The 19,999-nt window shown below is 46.8% G+C and overlaps 1 protein-coding gene across 1 annotated transcript in view; it reads left to right on the top strand.

The window, feature by feature from the left end:
* RIMBP2 (RIMS binding protein 2) overlaps positions 1–19,999 on the top strand; it is a 267,099-nt gene that overhangs the window by 140,343 nt on the left and 106,757 nt on the right. Inside the window, exon 2 of the mRNA XM_057527204.1 lies at positions 14,915–15,004. The gene's annotated coding sequence lies outside the window, so the exon portion shown is untranslated. The remainder of the gene's footprint in view (positions 1–14,914; positions 15,005–19,999) is intronic.

Raw genomic sequence — 19,999 nt, 5'->3', positions numbered from 1 at the left:
AGTGGACCCTTGAACAACATGAGTTTGAACCGTGTGGATTTGGAGGGACCACGCGTGAGGAGGAACGACCACAAGTTACATGTGGATTTTCCATGGCATGGAGGGTCGGCGCCCCTACTGCCTGTGTTGTTTAAGGGTCAACAGCCTAGAGAAGTAAGAAGGAAACAAGCAAACAGCAAATAAGTGTGTATATATTTACAAAAATCTCTATCATTATAGAGCTGTGGGGAGAATATATATATATATATATTCTGCTCACAGTTTATGAGCCTCTGGTGTCCTGGGCCTCTCTCCCCGGACATGGCAGCGTCTCTGGGTCACAGATCACCATGTCCTGCACTGCATGATTGAATCGCTTCTGAAAAAAATTCTGTAAATGAATTAGCATGACTGTGTTCCAGTAAAACTTTATTCGCAAAAACAGGAGGCAAGCTGGATTTGGCTTGTGGGCCGTGGTTTGCTGATGCCCGGTCTAGGAAGCCACAGAAAGTAACTGACGAGCAGCCCCAGAGGGTCTGCAGAGCCATAGGCACGTCCTGCCCTTTTATCACCCTCGGGCTCACCCTGCCCAGCCCCCTCCCTCCGTACTTGGTACTACATCGTGGTCCCCCCCCACCCACCCAAACATGATCACCTGGCACTGGGATAGAAGAAGAATGGGAGGGAGAAGCCAAGTTCGTCACCCCCCTTGACTTGAGAGCACATGAAGTCAGTTGAGTTCTTGGCTGCCTGGCCCGGCAATGGACCTGTAAGGCTCGTGACTCACTCTACTGATGCAAATCCTGGAAAATCTGTTTTAGGAAACGTGCTCAGACGTTGAAAAGCTCAAGTGTGTGGACTCCGGCTGCAGGGCAGCACGGGGGGGATGCTTTCACAGCAGCAGCGTGTACTAATGTGAGTGCGGGCTCGGTCTTCTGCGAGGGCGGCAGGTGTGGAGGAGGGGTGCTGAAGGGACGGATGGAGGTTCAGCCTCTGGCATGGACCAGCTGTGTGAGCTTCCTTAAGTCATCTGACCTCTCTGAGCTGCGGCTTCCTGAGGAGCTCAGGGATGAGTAAGGACACTTAGGACCAAAGATTAAACAGCATTGAGGTTTATGGCTAATTGTGACCATGTGGAAATGCAGACCCAAGGTTGCCAAATTTTCTGATTTTTCACCGGAAAGTGTAAATCTTCATTTTTTAATAATAATAAATTTTCTATTTTAAAATGTTGATGACTATTTCGATAACTTGGGCCACATGAAACATTGTGGGCGAATCCAGTCATATGTTGCCATTTTGAATAATCGCCCTTGTAAAACACTGAGAAATTTTTAGTCCTTTTTTCCCTCCACATTGAAGGATTCTACAGGCATACATTTTGCTTTTGTCAGCTCTTGGAGTCTAGTGACCCTGCATGAATGAAAATGGAAACAGCAGATCTGTTGACAGTCCCATCCAGAGAGAGACAGAGTAAGAGCAAGCACGCTTGAAACTAGCAAGGCTCTCACCTTGGGTGCAGCCTCAGCAAAAGGGGGAATTTTAAAAAATGATCTGGATTTAGCTCTCAGCACCGACGTGGACCCTCTAATGACATCTCCATGCCAGAAAGAGAGGCAATCTCATTTCCTCCATCAAAAGAAATCAGGATGCTTCCTGTGTTCCCCGAGGCTGAGGAATTTGTGATAGGAGAAGATTTTCCTTTGCAATTTGAGATGCTCTCTATATGTTGTACAGCCTGGGTTGAGAATTCTGCACGGGGACACTAGAAACTTACATTTGCTTTCTTTCGAATGTGTAGCAGGATCTTTCACATGGACTGTTTATTTCAATCTTCCCAATGACCTTGCGAGGGTGTGAGTTGTGAGGCTCATTTCTATAGGGGAGGGGAGGGAGAAGTAGAGAAGTTAAGTAATTTGCTGACAGCAACCCAGCTGGCCATTGGGTGAGCTGGGGGCCCTCCAAGGTCGAGTCTCGATCTGCTTTTTCTGAATCTCCACTAACCTCATACTTTGGACCTGATACCTTCTTCCCAGCCCAGCACCCTCCATCCTGCATCGCCAGTGGCAAAATGGGATTCATGGAAGATAAGTCTACTCATAGAAGTGTCAGCTACACAGGCAGAAGGCAAATTTTGGGGGCAAAGTCAGGTGGTTCTCCTATCTGCCCAGGAGTATTCCATGGACCAATTCCAGCATTTGCAAATACGCACCTACAGCTGACATCATGTCTAGGTACAAGGGGCACAGGTCGCCTTGGTGGTGTCCCAGTGTTCTGTTCCAGGATTCCACTCAGGACCCCACATGGCCTTTAGTCATCCTGCCTCCGTAGTCTACTCAGATTTCTGGGAGTTTCTCAGAATCTTAGAATATCCCCAATGTGGGGGTTTCTCATGATTAGACTGGGGTTATAGGTTTTTGGAGAAAGTACCACAGAGATGAAGTGCCCTGTTCCTCTCATCACATCATATGGTATCAATGTGATGATGCTGTTCTCACTGGTGATGTTGACCTTGATCTCTTGGTTAAGGTGGTGTCGGCCAGGTTTCTCCAATGCGAAGTAGCTGTTCTTCTCTAAACATATTCTGGTCTCTGGAAGCAAGTTGCTAAGTCCAGTCCATACTCAAGAGGAGGGTGATTAAGCTCTATACTGGAATTTTACTTGATTTTAGTGAACTTAAATTTAAAATTAAACAACCCGATGTGGCTGGTGGCTACCATATTGGACTCCAGTAGTGGAGGTGGGCTGGCAGATAGATTATTGCCAAAGTCAGCCAATCCATAAATGCCCCAAATAAATGAAAGTCCGGATACAATCATGTAATTGCAGTGTTGATTTTGAATGTTTAAAAAATTTTGTTGAAGCATAGTTGATTTACAATGCTGTGTTAATTTGTTCTGTATAGCAAAGTGAATCAGTTATATATATATATTCTTTTTCATATTCTTTTCCATTATGGTTTGTCACAGGATTTCGAATATAGTTCCCTGTGCTATACAATAGGACCTTGTTTTATATCCATCCTATATATAATAGTTTGCCTCTGCTAATCCCAAACTCCCAATCCTTCCCTCCCCTCCCCACTGCCTTGGCAACAGCAAGTCTGTTCTCTATGTCTGGAAGTCTGTTTTTGTTTTGTAGGTATGTTGATTTGTGTTGTATTGTAGATTCCACATATAAGTGATATCATATGGTACTTGTCTTTCTCTTTCTGATTTACTTCACTTAGTATGATAATCTCTAGGTCCATCCATGTTGCTGCAAATGGCATTATTTTGTCCTTTTTATGGCTGAGTAGTATTCCATTGTGTATATGTACCACATCTTCTTTATCCATTCATCTGTCGATGGACATTCATGTTGCTTCCATGTCTTGGCTATTGTAAATAGTGCTGCAGTGAACATTAGGGTGCCTGTATCTTTTTGAATTATAGTTTTGTCTGGATATATGCCCAGGAGTGGGATGGCTGGATCATATGGCAACTCTATTTTAAGTTTTCTGAGGAACATGCATACCATTTTCCACAGTGACTGTACCAATTTACATTCTCACCAACAGTGTAGGAAGGTTCCCTCGATGGTGAATTTTTTGATGCTTAAAAAGGATTCTCAAGCCCTTTTGGGAACCGCTCCCAGAGGAGGATTCATAAAATCAAGAAAGAGTTTGGTTTTCCTTCTTGAGCTTCTATTTGGGGATAAATTGAGTCAATCATTATTAAGTATAGGGACTAAAAGTGTCAACCTATTCTGGGATCACCTGCATTTCAGAAGGCAGTAACCATGGGATGATGTTTATTTGACCAAAAATAATGTCTGTGGGTGAGGACCTCCCTCCACAGGCCAGCCTCCCCCCCGCTCCCCTCTCCTCCCCTCCCCACCTCTCCCTCTCTCTCTTGCTCACATACACCCCTACCTCTGTCAATTATTTTTATTCTATTTACATAGAGTTAGCAAGGAGGCAAAACAATTAGTGGTTACCTTTTGGGAGAATCTCGACTGAGAGGAGACAGGAGAGAAATTTGGGGGGCTGTTGAAAAGTTCTATGTTGTGATCTTGGCTATGATTGTGCTGATGTGTGCACTTGCTAAAAATTAACAGAGCTGTACGTCTATGATTTGTGCACTTTTGTGTATGTGTTTTTTACTTCAATCTAAAAAGTTAATGAGGGACGTCCCTGGTGGTCCAGTGGTGAAGAATCTGCCTTCCAATACAGGGGACACGGGTTAGACCCCTGGTCGGGGAACTAGGATCCCACATGCCGTGGGGCAGCTAGGCCCTCACGCCACAGCTACCGAGCCCGCGCACCTCAGCGAGAGAGACCACGTGCCGCCAACTACAGAGCCCACCTGCCCTGGAGCCCGCGGGCCGCAACTAGAGGGAGAAAGTCTGCACGCCACAAATAGAGAGAAGCTCGCACACCCCAACGAAGAGCCCATGCCGCAATGAAAGATCCCGCATGCCTCAACAAATATCCGGCACGCTGCAGCTAAGATCCGATGCAGCCAAAAAAATAAATAAATAAACAAAGAAAGAAAGAAAATAAAGAAAAAAATTTTTAAATAAAGAAAAAAAAAGTTAATGAAGTGCCCATCAATAGATGGATGGATAAAGAAGATGTGGTATATGTACAATGGAATATTCCTCAGCTGTAAAAAGAATGAAACCTTCCCATCTGTGGCAACATGGACGGACCTGAAGGGTATTGCGCTAAGTGAAATAAGTCAGACAGGGAAAGACAAGTACCGTACGATATTGCTTATATGTAGAATCTAAAAAACAAAACAAATAAAACAAACAAAACAGAAACAGACTCATAGATACAGAGAACAAACAGGTGGTTGTCAGAAGGGAGGTGGTTTGGGGGTCAGATGACGTAGGTGAGGGACATTAAGAGGCACAGACATCCAGTATGAAAGAACTATGTCACAAGGAGGTCATGTACACATAGGGAACAGAGCCAGTAATACTGTGAAAACTTTGTAGGGTGACGGCGGTAACTCATCCTATTGCAGTGACTATTTCATTATGTATAAAAATATCAAATCACTATGCTATCCATCTGAAACTAATATAATATTGCATGTTAATTATAACTCAATGAAAACAAAACAAAACAAAAAGTTAATTTAAAAATACCTGAAACATCCAGGGACTTCCCTGGCAGTCCAGTGGTTAAGACTCCGTGCTTCCACTGCAGGGGACACGGGTTCAGTCCCTGGTCGGGGAACTAAGATTCTGCATCTCACGTGCCACACGGCCAAAAAAAAAAAAAAAAATCTGAAACATCCAGGTAGAAAAGGAATTTGGTCTGTTTTCTATGATGTTTGATGTACCATGATGTGGACAGAAGACAGATTTGGACCTAAACTCAAATATGTATTTTCTAACACCTGGAGGTCTCTGAGTCATAAGGCAAATCCACTCACTAATCAATCGGAGTGATAGGTCTTTGCGGGAGACACTTGGTATTACTGAGTGAGTGGCTACTCATTTTGCCCAAGGTTACAGCCTGACTCTGCCTGGTTGGGCCAGTTTGCAGCACGACTGTTTCCATTTGCTTGTATAACTCAAAGTTTCCATGATCAAGAATTTGGAGTGTGGTGAAGGAAAGAAAGCCCCTAGGTTGGCAGGAGTGTAAGACGCTGAAGCTCTTGAAGGAGTGATGCCATTTTGTAACAATATTGTAACAATATGGTTACTGATAAACTCTCTCTTGAAAAAGCAAACACTTTTTTAAAAGGCACTCAAATATTTTTTTTATCGCCATGTTATTTGTGGAAGGACCCTAGGAGGCTCATCCTTTACATGAACAGATTTCTAACTGATCGCTTGTCCTTCCAATTCGCAGCTGGCAAGCTCAGTGCTCAAATGTGATGTTCAGTCAATGGGTAAAATCCTCTATGTGATTCCCTGGTATACATTTTTCTATATATTGTTCTCTCTTCTCTTTTTTTAATTCTTAACCACCCTATTGCATAAATATTTTATTACAGGCATCTTTAAATTCTTTTTGGAGAGTAGGTGGAAGATGGTTTTAAAATTCTTATGCACTGTGTATGGCTGAACAAGCCTATGGAAGAGTTGCATTGTATGCCAGCATTCAGTTCCAAAGTCAGCAGGTTATGCCAAAGTCATGTATAGAAAAAGTGATCCTGAAGGTCCCTTTGGCAGGAGCCATATTGGAGGTGAACCTAACAGGTCTCAGCTTTTCCCTCTAGCGCTGGGGGGGGGGACGGGGGGGTGGAACTGCTGCTTATTGGTTGAGGACCAGATGCAGTGTTGTTTACATCTAGGGGACCAGTTGTCCCAAGTGGGTCTCAATGAGGGAGATACTTCCAACAGGAAAAGCTTATGGAGAAATGGTCGGGGAATAACCTCTCTTCTCTCACAGCACTTCAGGCTCTGTTGCTGGAGGAATTGATGACAATTTTCAAAAATTGAGGTTAAATTCATGCAACATAAAATTAACAATTTTATAGTAAACAATTCAGTGGCATTTAAGCACGTTCACAGTGTTGTACAACCACCACCTCTATCTGGTTCTAAAACATTTCCATCACCCCAAAGAGAAACCCCGTATCCAGTGAGCAATCACTCCCCCTTCCCCCCTCCCGCCAGTCGCTGGCAACCACAGGTGTGCTTTCTGTCTTCATGGATTTACCTATTTTTTATATTTCATATCAAATATACACAGTATGTAACATTTCGTGTCTGGCTTCTTTCACTTAGCTTGATGTTTTCAAGGTTCGCCTTGTAGCGTGTGTCAGTGCTTCATTCCTTTTTATGGCTGAATGACATGCCATTGTGTGGAGAGACCACAATTTGTTTATGTGTCCCTCAGCTGACAGCCATCTATCTGAGTTTTTTCCACATTTTGGCCATTGTGAATAGTGCTGCTGTGAACATTTATGTACACGGATTTGTTTGGACCCCTTTTTTTCAGTTCTTTTGGGTATATATCTAAGAGTGGAATCACGGGGTCATAAGGTAATTCTGTTTAACCCTTTCGAGGAAACATCCAATTCTTTTCCACAGCGGCTGCACCGTTTTATATCCCCACCAGCAACGTAGGAGAGCTCCAGCTTTTCTACATTTTAACTGTCCTCTCTTCCTCTCCCCTTGCTCCCCTACCCTTGTTAATCCCGTGTCGAGTAACTCTCCTAGGTCCAATCCCACCGTTTTTGGTAGAGAAGAGCAATCTTTGGGGCCAGCCTGTGTTCTGATGATAGTGACCAATGGAAATCAAGCATAAATTTCACTGTGCTTATTTTTAACCATTAGAAGGACCAAGCACACATAGTTAGTGCATGTAAACTGATGAAATACAATCACTGAGAGACGCCTTCTTTAAAATACAAATGTTTGTCCGGGTCATGAGCTTAGCTTTACAACCTGCTTGGTGTGCTATATTTTTCCATTTCAGCTCATGCTCTAACCTATATTAGAAAAATAGCTTTTAAATAGCACGGTGTGCTTTTCCGTAATTGCATTATTGGCATATGCACGATGCCTGAATATCAAACAGGTCAAGGAATAGCGTGTATTCCAAGTGCACATTTATGGGTTTTTCTGAATACAGACGGGGGCTTAGAGATTTGGATTTCTCTCTCCCTGCCCTGAACCCCAGAGCATTACAGGAAAACAGAGGCAGTCCCTTTATTTACATAACAGTCTTTCACATTCAAATTGCCCTTTACAGATTGCAAAGTGTGCTTATGTGCATTATCTCATTTAAATTGCCAGGAATGCTCAGGGGGTTAAAGAATTTGCCCAGAATCACACTTGGTAAATGTTAGAATTAGGTCTCAAACCCAGGTCTTCTGAGTCCCAGTGTTTCTCCAAAGCATGTGATGACTTAGATGCTGTCCTGGGCCTTGACCAGAAGGGGCAGGAGTGGGGCTCAGCCATGGTCAGGACCCTGGACAGGAACAAAGCAAGTTCCTCCCCCTTTCCTTCCTGCTCTCTCACCCCAGGCACTCCGTGCCCTCCTGTTCCTCCCCTTTCCTTTCTCTCCTCCATGTACTCCATCCTCCCTGCCCATGCCTTTAGGCTAGAGCCACTCAGGAAGACTTTTCAGAAAGAAAAAATATTATCAAGCAAGTCCCAGTGTTGACTTTAGTAATTTTTACTATATATTATTATAATTGGTAATTATATCACTCTTACACAATATGATTCTACTAGACTTGCACATTATAACAACATAGTCTTTATTATATTTGAACATAGTATGATTATATATTTATAATTCATAATGTAATTACATGTGCACAGTGATAAAACTGGTTTATAAAATTTTTACAGCTTTTCTAAACCATACAGCCGACACAAGTGAACAGGTTAGGAAGAAACAAATGAGAGACGCCAATAAAGTTCAAAATTCAAACTTATTGTAAACTAATGTGTCAGATGATATTATTTTATTTAAACTGAATTTTCCTCTGTAAGTAAAGATGGTGCCCTTACTTACTTTACTTAGGCAGATGGTGACAGCTGCCTGAAAGTTGATTCAACATGCCTACCGTTGATCTCTTTCAAACTCCTGCAAAATCTTTGATTCTTAAGCACACGTGAAGTCAACGTGGCTTGCACTTGGTATGAAAGCACCATTTACGTTAGCCTTTGTTATCTTTTCATCATCTTGGGGCAGTCAAGATGGTAATTCTTCAAGCCAGGGCAGACATACACACACACACACACACACAGGCATTGAAATTCAGTAGAGTGGTAAGGAGGCAAGGGATATGCTTACATTGATTCCTTTTAGATTTCATGGAAATAAAAAATACCAAAATTTTCTTTTCATAGACCACCCCCCAAGACTGTATCTTCAGCCCCCAGCCTGAGGAACGCTGTGCCAGGTCTCCCAGGACACCCACTCCTCCCAGCTGCAGGCATTTCTGAGCCCATTGGCAGCTCCCAGGACCAGGAAAGCTGCAGGACCTTGCTCTTCAGAAAGAGAGTTGGGGGCGACGGGGGTGCAGGGAGCAGCGTGGTCCAATGCTCAGGAGCTGCCCCACCTGCTACGTGGACGTTACCTGTTCAGGTTACTTAACCCTCGGTGCCTTAGTTTCCTCGTATACCAAGTGGGGATAGTAGTGTCCACCCCACAGAGATGTTGTGAGAATTGGATGAGCTTTTAAAAAGAAACACAAGAAAGCAACGAGCTTAGGTCAGCTTCTGGCTCAGAGTAGGAGCTCCGTGCATTGCAGCCGCGACGTAATTGAATGTGCATTCATCTCCCCTCACGTGGTCTCATCCCCCAAGTGCTCTGTGCTTCTCTCCTGCCCTCGCTCCTTCCCAGTGTGGCGTGCTGCTTGCGTGAGCGTCGCCACCTGCAGCCTTCACTGGATTTCCCGCGAGTGTCCCTGTTTCCATCACCCGCCCGACATCCACTCACCTGCAGGAGGAGGGAGGAGCCACTGGGTTTTGTCACCTACCACTGCTGCTGCTACAGCCTGCATCTCCTCCGCCTCCCCGCGGCCGCCCACGTCCCTCGGAGGCTCCTCTTGGTCTCGCTGCTCCTGTTCAGCCCAGTATTCTTCCAAGAGCTACCGACTCTCAGTTTCTGGACCTCTCCCGTCTGTCATACGGTGACCTCTGCTATTCCATCCTCAGCACCTGTCTTTGTATTTTTATTTTTATTTTATTTTTTTTGAAAACTTTAAATTTTTTAATTGAAGTAGAGTTGATCTACAGTGTTTCAGGTGTACAGCAAAGTGACTCAGTTATGCATATATATTTATATATTCTTTTTCAGATTCTTTTCCACTATAGGTTATTATAAGATACTGAGTATGGTTCCCTGTGCCACCCAGTAGGTCCTTGTTATTTATCTGTTTTTCCTGTATAGTAGTGTGTATCTGCTAATCCCAAATTCCAAATTTATCACTCCCCCCCTTCCCCTTTGGTAACCATAAGTCTGTTTTCTATGTCTGTAAGTCTATTTCTGTTTTGTAAATAAGTTCATTTGTATCATTTTTTATAGAGTCCGCATATAAGTGCTATCATATGATATTTGCCTTTCTCTGTCTGACTTACTTCACTTAGTATGATCATTTCTAGGTTCATCCATGTAGCTGCAAATGACATTATTTCATCCTTTTTATGGCTGAGTAATATTCCATTGTATATATGTGCCACATTTTCTTTATCCATTCATCTGTCGATGGACATTTAGGTTGCTTCCATGTCTTGGCTATTGTAAATAGTGCTGCAGTGAACATGGGGGTGGGGTGCATATATCTTTTTGAATTAGAGTTTTCTCCGGATATATGCCCAGGAATAGGATCGCTGGACCATATGGTAGCTCTATTTTTAGTTTTTTGAGGAACCTCCACACTGTTCTCCATAGAGGCTGCACCAGTTTACATTCCCATCAAGAGTGTAGGAGGGTTCTCTCTCAGCACCTCTCTTGAAGGTCATGGGGGACGTCTTCAATGCCGCACCCACTAAGACCATGTCTATCTTATGGTCCTCACCTGGCTTGGGCAGCATTTGATGCTGTGGACCCTCATCCTCAAGTTTGTGCTTCCTTAGCTTATAGGACGTCACACACCTTTTTTCCCATCACTCCTGCCCAGCGCTTTGCAGGAACCTCTTCTTCTGCCCATTTTAATATCTGTGTTTCTCTCACTCTGTCCTGGGTCCTCCCTTTAGTCTCACTGGCAGATCGCACTCACTCCCATGACTCAGGCTTCAGGGATAACTGGTGAAGCCAGGTGTCCTCAACTCAGTACCAGAGCTCTCTGATCAGCCTTCTGGGAGCTGGTCCTCACCTCCAAATGTTCATCTACACAGTGGAAATAAGGACTGTGCCCTTTTCTATCTGTGGTTGCAGACAACTAGATTCAACAAACTGTGTGTTTTGATTCCTACAGGGTAGACCCTGTCTCATGCGTCCACTGTCTGGTGAATCCTAAACCCTCTTACTTGGATGGCTTTAAATGTAAAGTATCCAAGACTCAATCTGCTCCCATCACGATGTTGAGAATATCCCAAGGACAGGAAAGCTGGACCATTTCCGAAGAAGTGAACAGATACCCAGAGGCTGGTTTTTCTCTCTTAGCGATCATTATTTCAGGTCAAGAAGACGGAGCTTAAAGGGTGATTTCGTACAGCTGGTGTTCGGAGAGTTCTTGGTTATCGCGGTCCTAGTGATGCATGAGTCACTGGCGTTGCATCTCCAGGCGGTGGGCGTGGGCTGTCAGATTCAATTCCTGGGCCCTCAGATGTGGTCAGTAGTCAACAGTGTCAAACCCCCAGCACAGGGGAAGCCAGTGTGGCACAGATCACACTGTAGCGGGGACGTGTGTGTGCACACCTGTGATCTGGGCGCTGGTGTGTCAGGCCGCCTTACCCCAGGCTGTGAGAAACCTCGTTACTCAGCAGGAGTGTCAGATTATATTAAGTCCGCCCCATCCTCCTCCTCCTCCTCCTCCTTCTCCTGTGAATTGTCATAGCTTGTGCACCCGCGCCTGTTGGCGAGTCTCATTTTGTCGTGTTGCAACCAAAAGCCCACATCTTTGGGGGGCCTTCTGGTCTCAAGCATGCGACCAGTACGTAAGGTGTTCCGTCTCTTGCTTGGCAGCCCTGCTTTGGTGGCACTGATTAATCCAGAAGGGCTAGATTTAATTGGAGCGGTGACAGCTTCCCCGGGTGGGCAGCTCTGGTCCTGCACGGTGTCAATGATGAAAGCTTCCAGGGTAAGTCTTGCTGCTTCTCAGCATCTGAATAGCACTGGAAGCGTGAGCCGTGGGCTTTTTCTGAATTTTCCCCCAAGCGATGCAAGATGCATGCATGCCTGAAGAGCACCCGTGCTCTGTTACTCCAAAGGGCGGGAGGACCCATGTCTGCTGTCACTGCAACACTGAGGGCGAGACCACATGTGTCCCCTGCCCCATGCCCACCTCTGGGCTTTTTCAGGGGTAAACGACGAGTCTGGATAAATGAGATGCTATAATCTGGCAAAGAAATCACAGAGTCTGTGTGGCTTCAGTGGCATCTTCACCCTTCTTTGGGCTTTTACCTGGACGTGTTGCTTGCTGAATGGGTTCTTTCAGCATCACTGTAAGAGGGGCTTTACCTTCTGCTAAGGAGTTTTCTGTGGGATGGAGGATTGTTCGTCTGGGGATGCGTTTGCTTTTCTTTCTGTTCCTAGCTCCTCTCGGTTGGGGAACCAGTACAGTAAGCTGTACCCCAATCGCGGATTCATGCTTGGACTGATTTGGGGAAGCGAGGGCCACGTGTCCCCCCTTTTGCCTGGTGACACCGTGGATCGGTGCTTCCTGGACTGGATTTAGATCCTGGGTTTTTTTCTCTTGCGAAGATTGATTTTATCAGGTTAAGCAGCTGACCTTGAATCACTGAGATGGAATATAGATAAAATAGATGAATGTAGCTTTTCTACAACCACCGTAAAACTGGATGAAAGAGTCAGCACTGCTTCTCTTCCCGGTGTTGCCTTCTTGCAATCCACTTTTCTAGGGGAGGTGCCGAGGGAGGTGATGGCAGGAACTGACTGGGTGGATATGGCAGAATGCGGAAGGTGTGAGCAGTGACAGTGGTGCCTCCAGTGGGGAAGGGGACCCCTGCTTGAGCTGCCATCGTGCGCAGGGAAGTGCTTGGTGCTCTACGAGAACCATCTCGTTTAATCCTCCCAAAGGCTGCTTGGGTAGACGCTTTTACATCCTTCCGTCTTAGAGAGTGTAGAGATGTCAGACAACCTGCCAGAGGTCACAGGACTTACACACAGAGGAGCTAGAGTTTGTATTTAGCCAGTTTGACCTCAGAACTGACATTCTGACCCTCTTTAAAGTTTCTCCTGAAACTCCCTGAGACACGGCCACCGTAGCTCACCTTGGGACATCCAAGCCCTCCAAGGTCAGGAGTCAGGTGTCTGGGTCAGTGCACCCATCCCTATGATCGCTGGTGGTTCTCACACGTGGGACGTCTCAGAATGTCTCCAGGTTCTTCAAGGAGCTGGCAGGGGACTCCACTGTAATTGCTTGACTTAAGAAAGACAGCCATGAATTTATGCCGCTGGGGACATCTCAGAGGAGGGAAGCGCTTTCCCATAGGTTGGGGATCATTGTTTTCCAGAACCAGACCCCACGGGTGAGGCGTGTGGATATTGCTTCCTTGTGCTTCATCACCATGGAAACCTGGGAGATGCCATGGAGAGGAGGAGATCGTAATGACGGTGGCCGAGGGGAAGGGGGCTTGACTGAAATACGGGACCTGAAAACAACCAGGAGGAGCCTTTCTTCTTGTGGGAGGTGTTCAAAACCGTGTGATTCCTGCCCCTTTCCTATCGTGAGTGTGAATGAGCCCAAATTCAGAGCTCTCGAAGTATTGCAGAGGAGATTCCCAGGTCAGTTCAGACGTGGGTGCTCCCCAGATAGTAACTCACTTAGGAGGTGAACAGAGACCACACCTGTTTTCAAGCAAACAAGAAAACTGCAGACCTGACTACTGGTGGCCATTGCTGTCACCTTCCACAGTGGGCCACTAATTGTCCCTGTTGCTTCTTCCTTATGCTTTTTGAATGGATGTCATCCCTTCTTTTATCTTTGCGAGGGTCCTCAGCTTGCTCACTGATGTCATTGTCAGATTGCTTTGTCATTTTTATTTCTTCTGGAGTGAATTCACCCTGGTTACTGATTTTGTTAAATCTCTTTAGTAGTGTGAGTTTTCCTTCTGTGTTTTGGAATTTCTATTTTCAGACTCACCTTTCATGGGAGATTTTTTACCCCCAATCTATCTCTTTCTGTGCTCATCCCCACCCACCCCGTCTTACTTCCTTGTAGTCCTATCCCACCTTGTGGATGCTCCCAGTCTTGAATTAGGTTTTATTACTGGTAGCTCAGATTTCCTGCACAGGTGACATCACTGAGCCAGGGGCTCTGGTCCCTCTGCCTCTCCAGGGAATTGCCTCACGTGAGCTAGAGCTCTGGGCAGCCTTCTTTGGGGGTTGCGGACTTGACCTCAGTCTCGGGTCAGGTGGTGACCTTTGCTCAGGTCTCTAGCCTCAAGTGGGACACTTCCAGTCCTGCGTAGCAAGAAAAATTGGGGTCCTAATTCTCTCTGCCCATTTCTGGACTCAGAGTCTGGCGGGTCCTGGGAGTTCCACTACCACACGTGTTCCAGCCATCCACAGTCCTCATAGATTTTTTTTGAAAATTAATTAATTAATTAATTTATTTTTGGCTGTGTTGGGTCTTAGTTTCTATGCGAGGGCTTTCTCTAGTTGTGGCAAGTGGGGGCCACTCTTCATCGCGGTGCGCGGGCCTCTCACTATCGCGGCCTCTCTTGTTGCGGAGCACAGGCTCCAGATGCGCAGGCTCAGTAATTGTGGCTTACGGGCCCAGTTGCTCCGCGGCATGTGGGATCTTCCCAGACCAGGGCTCGAACCCGTGTCCCCTGCATTGGCAGGCAGATTCTCAACCACTGCGCCACCAGGGAAGCCCCCTCATAGATTTTTATCTTCTTTTGGAGCAAGACACTTATCTATTGTTTATTATGGCAATGCGTTTGGAGCAGCGTTTGTGAGGAAAGGGGGCGGGTCAAAGCTTGACATAAACTCCAGTTGGAGAACAGTTCTGTTGCCTCTTTAGGGCACAAACGTGTAATGCAGGTCAGCACACCATGTATCGGATGTGAATTATCTTCTGGACACTTCACTACAGGCTTTATAGATATTATTTTATCATCTGCTTGTAACATCATCGTAAAGTATCATTCCTCCCGTTTTATAGAGTAGGAAACTCATGGCTCGGAAAGAAGAGAAGAAACCGGTCCAACACCACAAGTCTTGTGAATCGCAGAATCACACCCAACCCAGGTCTAATTTCAAATCAGAACCCTTCACCACTGTGTTCCACGTGTCTGTGGAAGTTGGGGCTTCATCTCACGATGCCCTTTCCTTTTGTTCTAGGAAAATGTGCTGAAGGATGCTGCCCAAGGAGACCATCGCCTGAGACCCCATCATGCAGGCCTTCCCGCAAGGGCCCGGCAGCTGGACAAGGTAACCGACGGCCACTGTTGACAGGTCACTGGGAGGGGGGCTGGGGAAGGCGAAGAGGGGTGACTCACTGCAGTCCACCCAAAGGAGGGTGGCCGGGACCCTGGGTCCCGCCTCTCATATTTCATCATGTGGCCACTGCACGAAGCACTTGGGAAATGTCTCGTTTGCTGTCTGCTAGGTATCCCTACTTAGACGTCTATTCGGTCACATCAGGGCCAGAACAAAACTTCCCATGTCCGGTCCCCAAACCATTGCCTCTCCTCGTTTTCTCATCCCAGTGACTGGCCATCGCCCAGCTGCTCAGGCCGAGACGCTGGGAGCGGTCCTGGATTCTTCCTTTCCTCACTCTCAACAGCGCATGCCCACTGTGTCCCACCAATGCAGGCCGCCATGTTCTCTGGCCCAGATGCTGAAGTGGCCTGCTTAGCACCCTTCCTGACATCCTACAGTCATTTTCCGGCAGGATCAAGAGTGATCTGGTGATTCACACCAGACGGTGTTTGCTCCTCTGAGTAAACTTCCTCCCAAAATAAGAATGCAACCCTTCCCCATGGCCGCCATCTTGCTCGGCCTTGTCACCTGCCTCTCGCCCTTTGATCCCTGAAGTTCTGTCCACCCTGAACTTCTTTTTGCTCCTCTGACCACCAGGCCTGCCTGGGCGTGCAGTGACTTTCCCTCCCTAGAGCTCTACTCCCTTCCTTTCCAATGGCCGTCAGCTTCTCGCCCTTCGTATGTCAGCCTAAGAGTCACCTCCTCAGCCAGACCTTCCCTGCTTCCCACTCTGCGTCCCTCCCTCCTCCTCCTTTTAACCCTGTGGCTTCACCTGGCTTTTGTCTTCTTGTGTCTCTTATTACTTGGTCGATCATGTGTCTTCACTAATGTGTGTGTCTGTCCCCCCCCCGCCCCGTAAGAATGTCACCTCCCAGGTAGCAGAGGTCTTTGCCTTCATATTCATCCCTGTACCCTCAGCACCTGATATAACAGGACACACAGTGGGTGCTCAGAGTAAATATTAGTTAATGATTGGTTGGTGGTTTGGAGTTGCTAATTTCACAGATTTTCCAAAGCATATTTCAGTTTACTATAAAAATTAGAGCTTTCTTGATTTCACACTTATTTTCCTGCCTTCCTGTTTGGCCTTTTTTTTTTTTTCTTTTTTTTTCCCCCCCCAAAAGTTGTGCTTTTCAGAAAATAGCAAGTGTTGGTGGGAATGTAAAATGGTGCAGGGACTACGCAGAACAGGATGGCAGATCCTTAACGAATTAAAAATGGAATCACACCAAGAACCAGCAATTCCACTTCTGGAGATACACCCAAAAGAATTAAAAGCAGGATTGAGAAGCAGTATTTGTCCACTCCTGTTCATAGCAGCATTATTCGCAATAGCCAAAATGTGGAAGCCACCCGTGTCCATCTACAAATGAATGGATAACAAAAGGTGGTCTATACATACAACGGACTGTTACTCAGCCTTTAAAGGAAGGGAATTCTGACAACGTGCTGCAACATGGGTGAACCTTGAGGACATTTTGCTCAGTGAAATAAGCCCGTCACAGAAGGACAAATCCTGTAGGATTCCACTTATATCAAGTCCCTAGAGCAGTCAGATGCCTAGAGACAGAAAGTAGGATGGTGGGTGCCGGGGCTGGAGGAGGGGGAGGGGGAGGGGGAGTTGGTGTCCAATGGGGACAGAGTTTCAGTTTGGGAAGATGAGAAAGTTCTGGTGGTGATGATTGCACAACCATGTGACTGTACTTCATGTCACTGAGCTGTACACTTACAAATGGTTAACACGTTAAATTTTATGTCATGAATATTTTACCACGATTAAAAAAAAGATGTGTTTTTTCTACACCCCCAACTCTCCCTTTAGCTCCCCTTGCCCCCTATTCCTGCCAGGCCCTGTGTCCTCTGTCCTTTTTCCTTCCAAACAGGAAAGTCTCTGATAAACTCACTCACACTGAGGTGTGAATCCATAATGAGGCTTAGTGACCTTCTCAGCCCAAGAGTCTTTTTATTTAAACAGGAACAAAGATGAAAAAAAATGGTGGTGCTTCCGGCATCAGAGGCGGGCTGACAACAGGGCTGGGCGAGCTGGCCAGAGGAAGGGTTGATCCTGGGCTGGCTTTCTCTCTTTCTTTCTCTTTTTTCCTTTTTTTTTTTTTTTTGGCTTTCTCTCTTTCGCTCAGATCACTCCATGTGCGCGTCTGTCTGCTCCTAAGCTGGGTTCCTACACCCGGAGTGTGGTCCCTGCTTGGTGACAGCAGACCCAGGTGGTGGGTACCACCACCATCTCGTTCCCAGACCTGGCTCTCTAGCTACCCTGATGGGCACCTCTGCTCCCATAGAACTCTCACCAAATCTGACATTTTTTCACTTTAAGATTTGAAACTTGTTCCCCTGCTGCCTCCACACTGTGGCGTTTTATAAATTTATTTATTTATTTATTTTTGGCTGCGTTGGGTCTTGGTTGCTGTGCGTGGGCTTCTCTAGTTGCAGTGAGCGGGGGCTACTCTTCGTTGCAGTGTGCAGGCTTCTCACTGCAGTGGCTTCTCTTGTTGCGGAGCACGGGCTCTAGGCGCGTGGGCTTCAGTAGTTGTGGCTCGTGGGCTTAGTTGCTCCGCGGCGTGTGGGATCTTCCCGGACCAGGGCTCGAACCCGTGTCCCCTGCATTGGCAGGCGGATTCCTAACCACTGTGCTACCAGGGAAGCCCCACTGTGGCCTTTTAAACAAAGCTTCAAGGCCCAGAAAATGAGCTCCCTTCAGCATTAAAAGACTCGCAAGAGGGAGGAGATATGGGGCTATGTGTATATGTATAGCTGATTCACTTTGTTATAAAGCGGAAACTAACACACCATTGTAAAGCAATTATACTCCAAGAAAGATGTTTAAAAAAAAAAAGACTGCCCTCAGGGACCAGCGTCTGTGTCCCAGGGTAACTTGGGGATGTACCAGGGGCAGGTCGGTTTGTGCTGCTGCTGAAAGCATTCAACCACAGCACCAGATCCACTAGGGGGCCACCCCTGTGACCTGTAGAAACACGAGGAACCTTCCTGGTTCTCTGGAAGACGTCTGGGAATTCCCAATTCCCCCAGCTGATTCGGGCTTGGATTTGCAGTCTGCTTTTTAGTCGCCTTGATTAAGTAAGCACATTTAATGATCAGAGCTCTTAATTATTGAGGCAAAGGGATGCAGAATCAGTGTCTTCCCTGAAGCCTGCCCAGAAGGGGTTGCCTCTTAGGTGCAAAATTGAATATTGGACTATCTGGAATATTGTATTGAATTCCCCTGGGCAGGCAGCCCTGTGGAAGGAAACAGATGAGCTGGGAATGCAGGACACAGCGCAAAGGATGGGGTCAATGCCCTCGAAGCCTGCAAACCAAATTTTTTTTTTTTTTAAACTGATTTCAAATTTCTTACTTGCCTGGGTTCAAAGGAGCCCATTAAGCTCCCCACCCCCAAACTGGGCAGCTGTTCTGGTAGCTAACTGGAGGTTCAGGCTACTTTCTCATTGAGTAACTGTTGCCAAGTGTTTTAAGCTACTTTCCCACCTGGTGCTACTGCGGCTGCCACCGAAATCTGTATTTTGATAGAGAGACGAGTCGAGTGGCTGGACCTGGTGCCCGAGTCAGGAATGCGTCGCTGTGTCTGTGTGCGGTGGGAGGGTCCTGGGCAGCAAGCAGGACACGGTGGTACCCATGTTCTGAAGCCAGGTACTGTGTGGGGTGTTAAGTTCATGACCTGTGAACCTATGACCTGTGAACTCTTTTCACCTGCTGGCCAGAAATCTGAGGTTGGCTGGAATTCCGGGTTCGGTTACAAATGACTGGTATGAACAATGGTCATGCCACTCGCTAGCTGGTTCTCCCTCTTCTTCATCTTATTACTGAGAAAACTGGGCATCTGTCAGATGCCACATGTGGATGTTTGGGATTTGTAGAGCCACATACCTTTGGCTGGAAAAGCCCAGCAGGCACACCTGAGTATCATTATCTATTTTTCCTTTATTAAAAAACAAAATCTTGTAAGGGTCCACTGTTCTTAGCTTTCCATCTTAGGAGGAATTGTCTGGGCTTTTAAGTTTGAGCATCTAAGAAATTTTTTTTCTTTTTTGTGGAGGAGGGGAGTCTATAGGTCTTAGTGAAAATCTCTTTCCATCCTTTCTGCTAGTCCGAGACCTCTTTCTCCTTTAGTAGGTAACCTGGCTGAGTTCCCAGGAGAATGTTCTAGTCCAGGTGCCAGGACATAGGTGTGGCTCTATGGGGTTCTCTGGTCATGAAAGTGACTGGCTTTGAGCTCCGGACACTGGGCAGCTGGGGACCAGGGACTTGTAAGCTGATGGGCCTCTCCTCCAAGGCTCCTGGGACGGGCAGGGCTGGAAAGGCCAGCTGGGCAGTGGAGTGAGGTCCTGAGACTCCAGCGCTGCAAGCAGCCCGTTGAGCTGACATTTAGAGTGTTTTTTTGTTTGGAGCCTCGGTCCTGTTTCCAGACAAGATCGGCTGTTACCAAATCAGAGAGAGCCCCCTTTTCTATGAGAATCAGCTGCGGTTCTTTCAGCTGCAGGTAGCAGGGACCCAGGCTGGGTGACGTAAACACCCAGGGGGCATTCTTGTTCTCATGCGACTAGAAGTTCCAGAGCCCAGGGCAGAGGCACCTGCTGGAGACGGACGGGGACACGGGCTCCTGCTCCCCTGCAGCGCCGTCCCGCGGGGACCGTGGCTCTTGTGGTCACGGCGGCTCTTGCGGTCACCGCGGCTCTTGCGGTCACCGCGGCTCTTGTGGTCACCGCAACGTTGCTGAGGGTCCCATCCTCGCTGCAGCTGGAGCAGCCCAACCTTTCTTATAAAGCATCGTGTTCATGTGGGGTCATCGTCCCCCAGAGATTCCCGCTGGCCTGTCATGGAGAATGGGGTCACACGGCATCTCAGTCTGGGTCCCTGCCGGAAAGAGATGACACACCTCGAAAAGCAATGGGGAGCGTTACTAAGGGCCAT

Source organism: Balaenoptera acutorostrata, chromosome 13, assembly GCF_949987535.1.
Source record: "Balaenoptera acutorostrata chromosome 13, mBalAcu1.1, whole genome shotgun sequence".
In the NCBI taxonomy this organism is placed as follows: Eukaryota; Metazoa; Chordata; class Mammalia; order Artiodactyla; family Balaenopteridae; genus Balaenoptera; species Balaenoptera acutorostrata.
The sequence above is the reverse complement of the archived record's forward strand: the minus strand, read 5'-3'. Positions and strand labels throughout refer to the sequence as shown.